The sequence below is a fragment of the Schistocerca piceifrons genome, unplaced genomic scaffold (genome assembly GCF_021461385.2).
Source record: "Schistocerca piceifrons isolate TAMUIC-IGC-003096 unplaced genomic scaffold, iqSchPice1.1 HiC_scaffold_961, whole genome shotgun sequence".
Taxonomy (NCBI): Eukaryota; Metazoa; Arthropoda; class Insecta; order Orthoptera; family Acrididae; genus Schistocerca; species Schistocerca piceifrons.
Window position 1 is genome coordinate 1,817,501 of NW_025729236.1, and position 7,500 is coordinate 1,825,000.

General features: G+C 56.3%; 2 non-coding genes and 1 pseudogene across 2 annotated transcripts; all 3 read right to left on the reverse strand.

The window, feature by feature from the left end:
- LOC124774334 overlaps positions 1-1,193 on the reverse strand; it is a 4,222-nt pseudogene extending 3,029 nt beyond the window's left edge.
- Positions 1,194-1,381: 188 nt separating this feature from the next.
- Positions 1,382-1,536, reverse strand: LOC124774077. Its single transcript, XR_007015073.1, has one exon. It is a non-coding gene; the product is annotated as a 5.8S ribosomal RNA (ribosomal RNA).
- A 352-nt stretch (positions 1,537-1,888) lies between these two features.
- On the reverse strand, positions 1,889-3,797 carry LOC124774210. The gene has a single exon (XR_007015201.1). It is a non-coding gene; the product is annotated as a small subunit ribosomal RNA (ribosomal RNA).
- Between the last annotated feature and the right edge of the window lie 3,703 nt (positions 3,798-7,500).

Sequence of the window (7,500 nt, forward strand, 5' to 3'; positions counted from 1 at the left end):
GACCTCCATCAGGGTTTCCCCTGACTTCGTCCTGGCCAGGCATAGTTCACCATCTTTCGGGTCCCAACGTGTACGCTCTAGGTGCGCCTCACCTCGCAATGAGGACGAGACGCCCCGGGAGTGCGGAGGCCGCCGCCCCGTGAAGGGCGGGGAAGCCCCATCCTCCCTCGGCCCGCGCAAGGCGAGACCTTCACTTTCATTACGCCTTTAGGTTTCGTACAGCCCAATGACTCGCGCACATGTTAGACTCCTTGGTCCGTGTTTCAAGACGGGTCGTGAAATTGTCCAAAGCTGAAGCGCCGCTGACGGGAGCGATTATTCCGCCCGAGAGCATCCCGAGCCAACAGCGGCGCGGGTCCGGGGCCGGGCCAGGTAGGTCCGTCATCCGGGAAGAACCGCGCGCGCTTGCCGGGAGCCCGAGCGCCCAAAGGGGCGAATCGACTCCTCCAGATATACCGCCGGGCAGCCAGCCAGGACACCGGGGCTCTGCCCAACAGACGCGAACCGAGGCCCGCGGAAGGACAGGCTGCGCACCCGGGCCGTAGGCCGGCACCCAGCGGGTCGCGACGTCCTACTAGGGGAGAAGTGCGGCCCACCGCACACCGGAACGGCCCCACCCCGCGGCGAGTGGAAAGGCAACCGGACACGACCCCGCCGCGGATTGCTCCGCGCGGGCGGCCGGCCCCATCTGCCGAGGGCGGAGGCCAGTGGCCGGATGGGCGTGAATCTCACCCGTTCGACCTTTCGGACTTCTCACGTTTACCCCAGAACGGTTTCACGTACTTTTGAACTCTCTCTTCAAAGTTCTTTTCAACTTTCCCTCACGGTACTTGTTCGCTATCGGTCTCGTGGTCATATTTAGTCTCAGATGGAGTTTACCACCCACTTGGAGCTGCACTCTCAAGCAACCCGACTCGAAGGAGAGGTCCCGCCGACGCTCGCACCGGCCGCTACGGGCCTGGCACCCTCTACGGGCCGTGGCCTCATTCAAGTTGGACTTGGGCTCGGCGCGAGGCGTCGGGGTAGTGGACCCTCCCAAACACCACATGCCACGACAGGCGGCAGCCTGCAGGGTTCGGTGCTGGACTCTTCCCTGTTCGCTCGCCGCTACTGGGGGAATCCTTGTTAGTTTCTTTTCCTCCGCTTAGTAATATGCTTAAATTCAGCGGGTAGTCTCGCCTGCTCTGAGGTCGTTGTACGAGGTGTCGCACGCCACACCGCCAGCCGGCTGTGCACGCTACCGAGAAAGTACCGGTATGCGAACCGCCAGGCGACGGGCGCGCATCGCACGTTTGAGGAGACGCGGCCGGCCCCACAGGCGGCCGCGACACTCCCAGGTCTGCGAAGCGGGGCAAACGCCGCGCGCTTCAGTATACGTAGCCGACCCTCAGCCAGACGTGGCCCGGGAACGGAATCCATGGACCGCAATGTGCGTTCGAAACGTCGATGTTCATGTGTCCTGCAGTTCACATGTCGACGCGCAATTTGCTGCGTTCTTCATCGACCCACGAGCCGAGTGATCCACCGTCCTGGGTGATCTTTTCTCAAGTTTCCGCCGTCTCTTTCGAGACGGTCGCATAGGCGGGAGTGAGGCGTGTGGCGGCCCCTGTTCCAGCGTTCTGTGTCCAACGGCCTCACGGCCGACGGGCGTCGTACGGCTCCACACCGGAGCGGACAGGCACTCGGGCGAAAGTCATTCAAAACCGGCGCCAGGCGCCAGGTGCCGCAGGCCAGCCGCTCCAGCGCTTCAGCGCTCGTACCACACAACATTGCCGCTAGTTTTGAGAGGCACGCGTGGTTCCGCACGCGGCGCACGGCTACGGCGAGCCGTACAGGTAGCGTGTTGCGCGACACGACACGCACATCGAAAGACATGCAGTCTAGTCGGTAATGATCCTTCCGCAGGTTCACCTACGGAAACCTTGTTACGACTTTTACTTCCTCTAAATGATCAAGTTTGGTCATCTTTCCGGTAGCATCGGCAACGACAGAGTCAATGCCGCGTACCAGTCCGAAGACCTCACTAAATCATTCAATCGGTAGTAGCGACGGGCGGTGTGTACAAAGGGCAGGGACGTAATCAACGCGAGCTTATGACTCGCGCTTACTGGGAATTCCTCGTTCATGGGGAACAATTGCAAGCCCCAATCCCTAGCACGAAGGAGGTTCAGCGGGTTACCCCGACCTTTCGGCCTAGGAAGACACGCTGATTCCTTCAGTGTAGCGCGCGTGCGGCCCAGAACATCTAAGGGCATCACAGACCTGTTATTGCTCAATCTCGTGCGGCTAGAAGCCGCCTGTCCCTCTAAGAAGAAAAGTAATCGCTGACAGCACGAAGGATGTCACGCGACTAGTTAGCAGGCTAGAGTCTCGTTCGTTATCGGAATTAACCAGACAAATCGCTCCACCAACTAAGAACGGCCATGCACCACCACCCACCGAATCAAGAAAGAGCTATCAATCTGTCAATCCTTCCGGTGTCCGGGCCTGGTGAGGTTTCCCGTGTTGAGTCAAATTAAGCCGCAGGCTCCACTCCTGGTGGTGCCCTTCCGTCAATTCCTTTAAGTTTCAGCTTTGCAACCATACTTCCCCCGGAACCCAAAAGCTTTGGTTTCCCGGAGGCTGCCCGCCGAGTCATCGGAGGAACTGCGGCGGATCGCTGGCTGGCATCGTTTATGGTTAGAACTAGGGCGGTATCTGATCGCCTTCGAACCTCTAACTTTCGTTCTTGATTAATGAAAACATACTTGGCAAATGCTTTCGCTTCTGTTCGTCTTGCGACGATCCAAGAATTTCACCTCTAACGTCGCAATACGAATGCCCCCGCCTGTCCCTATTAATCATTACCTCGGGTTCCGAAAACCAACAAAATAGAACCGAGGTCCTATTCCATTATTCCATGCACACAGTATTCAGGCGGGCTTGCCTGCTTTAAGCACTCTAATTTGTTCAAAGTAAACGTGCCGGCCCACCGAGACACTCAATAAAGAGCACCCTGGTAGGATTTCAACGGGGTCCGCCTCGGGACGCACGAGCACGCACGGGGCGGTCGCACGCCTTCGGCTCGCCCCACCGGCAGGACGTCCCACGATACATGCCAGTTAAACACCGACGGGCGGTGAACCAACAGCGTGGGACACAAATCCAACTACGAGCTTTTTAACCGCAACAACTTTAATATACGCTATTGGAGCTGGAATTACCGCGGCTGCTGGCACCAGACTTGCCCTCCAATAGATACTCGTTAAAGGATTTAAAGTGTACTCATTCCGATTACGGGGCCTCGGATGAGTCCCGTATCGTTATTTTTCGTCACTACCTCCCCGTGCCGGGAGTGGGTAATTTGCGCGCCTGCTGCCTTCCTTGGATGTGGTAGCCGTTTCTCAGGCTCCCTCTCCGGAATCGAACCCTGATTCCCCGTTACCCGTTACAACCATGGTAGGCGCAGAACCTACCATCGACAGTTGATAAGGCAGACATTTGAAAGATGCGTCGCCGGTACGAGGACCGTGCGATCAGCCCAAAGTTATTCAGAGTCACCAAGGCAAACGGACCGGACGAGCCGACCGATTGGTTTTGATCTAATAAAAGCGTCCCTTCCATCTCTGGTCGGGACTCTGTTTGCATGTATTAGCTCTAGAATTACCACAGTTATCCAAGTAACGTGGGTACGATCTAAGGAACCATAACTGATTTAATGAGCCATTCGCGGTTTCACCTTAATGCGGCTTGTACTGAGACATGCATGGCTTAATCTTTGAGACAAGCATATGACTACTGGCAGGATCAACCAGGGAGCTGCGTCAACTAGAGCTGAGCAGCCGGCCGCCCGGGAGTGTGTCCCGGGGGCCCGCGCGAACACGCAAGCGTCCGCTCAATCATTCTGCAAACAGGAGGAGGCTGAGCTCCCCTGCACAATACACCTCGAAACCCTCTCAGGTCCCGGCGGCGCGCAGCGCCGTCCCAAGTACTTGGTCGGGTTCGAGAGAGGCGCAATCGCCCGGAGTTAGGCGAGTAGACGCTTTCGGTGCGACCACCCGTGCTCCCAACTGAGCTTGCCGCTGCCGACAGAGGCCCGGGAGCGTGCTGTCGTGGCATTGCCGGCGGGAGACAACACGCGCCACCTACGGTGACCGGCAGCTCCAACGCCAGCGCCACAGAAGGACAAAAGCCCCACTTGGGTGCCGAAGCGAACTCTCCCAGCACAGCGCACGCGCCAACACATCCGCACAGCTGCGATACAAACCACCAGCGAGAACCGCTGGGGCGACCGAGCAGCAGACGGCGTCGCGGCGCCGAGCGCCGGGCGGCGGCGCATCCTCAACGCACACAGTCCTCAATCGGACCAGCACACTGAAGATGTCCACCGCGCTTCGCACCGGGCCCGCGAGGACCTACTTTGGCCGCACGGCGCCGCGCGCAGGGTGCGCCGGCGCGCAGCTGCGACGCCTGCCGCGTCCGTCGGCCGGCGCGCCTGCCACTGGCCGCCCCCACCAGCCGGCTGTAGCGCGTGCGCCCACGCACCGCGCGGCCAGCACGCCGGGAGGCGCCCCCTCACCGGCCGGGGACGGTCCCACCCAGCCACCGCCGCGTATCGCTTCACACCCAGATGCCGTTCAGTTTCATCGGCATGGTGGGTATCGCTGGAACAACCGGTTAGTACCTCAACCTATCGTCGCCATCACCGATTCACCCCTAGCGAGAACAACCGCACCACAACGGGTTACCATTTCTTCATTTGCGTAACTTCACCAGCAAACGTAGGCGTCCATCGCCATTAGCAACTTCAACGATTATTGCATGCCTGTGTCAGGTGTCACGCCACACTACGTCTGCCCACATACACGCAACAAAATGTGCACGCCTAGACAATACGTGGAAGGTGGCCCCCGTACGTATGCGATGTCCATTGCTCGAACGACTGTCAACCGGCCTCTGTAGCATGTCGCAGATATGGAACGCGGTGCACCATGCTATCACGGTGTTTGAGGAGAGACGACTAGGTCCGAATACATCAACACACAGCTCATGCTGATCGCCATCCACGGCGTCCGTTCCTCCCACACGTCTCTATGGCGTACCACACTGCAATCCAGCTCTCATAGGGAGACGACACGTAGCTGCGTGCACAATATTTGCACTGTATGGTCCGCCGTTTTTGGGCGCAGTCGTTGTACGGTCACACATGTGCCACGATGTATCATTCAGTACATAAGGACGAATGTGCAGTACAGATTGTGGTTTATGCGTACGACATCAGCGGACAGTTGACACAGGCCGCACCACAACGTAGCCTGAGTACGTCGCATGCGAAGGGCATTGAACATGCAAACTTCTCACCAACCAGCTTGCGAAGGCAGGGGGCAAGGTGGGGACGTGGGGAGGGGTGGGGGGGGGGCGGCATGTACGTCCTGCTGCCATCCACATAACAGTGTACAGCAGGAGCATGTGGAAAGTCAGCAAGACTTGCAAGGTGTTTAACATGAAGCGATACACAGGGGAGCGGGCAGTGCGAGTAGCGAACTATATTGCGAGGGTTGCGGGTGGGCAACACTACACTAATTGAACGAGTCGTATAACAATTACAGAGCAGGTTTAGGCGACAACGTGGGTTACGTTAGCGGACAACGTGGGTTACGTTAAGGCACAACGTGGGTTACGTTAAGGCACAACGTGGGTTACGTTAAGGCACAACGTGGGTTACGTTAAGGCACAACGTGGGTGACGTTAAGGCACAACGTGGGTTACGTTAAGGCACAACGTGGGTTACGTTAAGGCACAACGTGGGTTACGTTAAGGCACAACGTGGGTTACGTTAAGGCACAACGTGGGTTACGTTAAGGCACAACATGGGTTACGTTAGGGCACAACATGGGTTACGTTAGGGCACAACATGGGTTAGGTTAGGGGACAACATGGGTTAGGTTAGGGGACAACATGGGTTAGGTTAGGGGACAACATGGGTTAGGTTAGGGGACAACATGGGTTAGGTTAGGGGACAACATGGGTTAGGTTAGGGGACAACATGGGTTAGGTTAGGGGACAACGTGGGTTAGGTTAGGGGACAACGTGGGTTAGGTTAGGGGACAACGTGGGTTAGGTTAGGGGACAACGTGGGTTAGGTTAAGGCACAACGTGGGTTATGTTAAGGCACAACGTGGGTTACGTTAAGGCACAACGTGGGTTACGTTAAGGCACAACGTGGGTTACGTTAAGGCACAACGTGGGTTACGTTAAGGCACAACGTGGGTTACGTTAAGGCACAACGTGGGTTACGTTAAGGCACAACGTGGGTTACGTTAAGGCACAACGTGGGTTACGTTAAGGCACAACGTGGGTTACGTTAAGGCACAACGTGGGTTACGTTAAGGCACAACGTGGGTTACGTTAAGGCACAACGTGGGTTACGTTAAGGCACAACGTGGGTTAGGTTAAGGCACAACATGGGTTACGTTAAGGCACAACATGGGTTACGTTAAGGCACAACATGGGTTAGGTTAAGGCACAACATGGGTTAGGTTAAGGCACAACATGGGTTAGGTTAAGGTACAACATGGGTTAGGTTAAGGTACAACATGGGTTAGGTTAGGGGACAACATGGGTTAGGTTAGGGGACAACATGGGTTAGGTTAGGGGACAACATGGGTTAGGTTAGGGGACAACATGGGTTAGGTTAGGGGACAACATGGGTTAGGTTAAGGTACAACATAGGTTAGGTTAGGTTAGGTTAGGTTACACGTTGTTGTAAGGAAAGGTGTAGGGGGGGGGGCGGGGGCGGCAGGTTCGTTGATAGTGATTATAGTAAGTGAATGCTTGTGACATGATCAGATTTGTCACGTCAGGATGCACCTTTGGCTTATTAGAGGCGGCGCTCCAATTCTATGCTTGTGTGAGACCTGTGTCTTTGACTCATGTCATTGTTTGTGCGCTGTGACAGGAGGTACTATTGTGATGTTGGGTGCACCGTTGTATAGGACATGTGTGGGTGTTGGTGCCTGGTCTGCGCAATGGTGGATGTCGAAAGGCTGGGATATTGTATTTTCCGCATGGACCTCCTGGTCTGGTTGTGATAGTGTGGATTGTGTAATGTGGCGGAGAAGATGCACTGGATGTTGTTCCATGCTGGTGCTTACATATTGTATGTGCGCCTGTTAGAAGCAGAGAGTGGTGCGTGATCAGAGTGTCTGGCTGACGTGTGGTTCCCATTGTGGGCAGACTCTTTCAGCATGTATACGGACAGTTGTGTATATTTGCTGTAGTTTGATGGCTCTGCATTGATTACTAATCAGCGCCGTGTGTACGGGTAATCTGGTTCCAGTCCAAAATGTTCCATCTGTGTACATTAGTGACAAAGACTCCCCCCATGCAGTGGGGCTCGGTCTGTTATAGCTCTTCCGCGTAATATATTTGCCCCACGTTTTTGCGACTGCGAGTGCGAGTGCAACGCGCATGGGGACCGACATGCTGATGGCTCGGTATCGGACGCCGTACAGTGAGCAA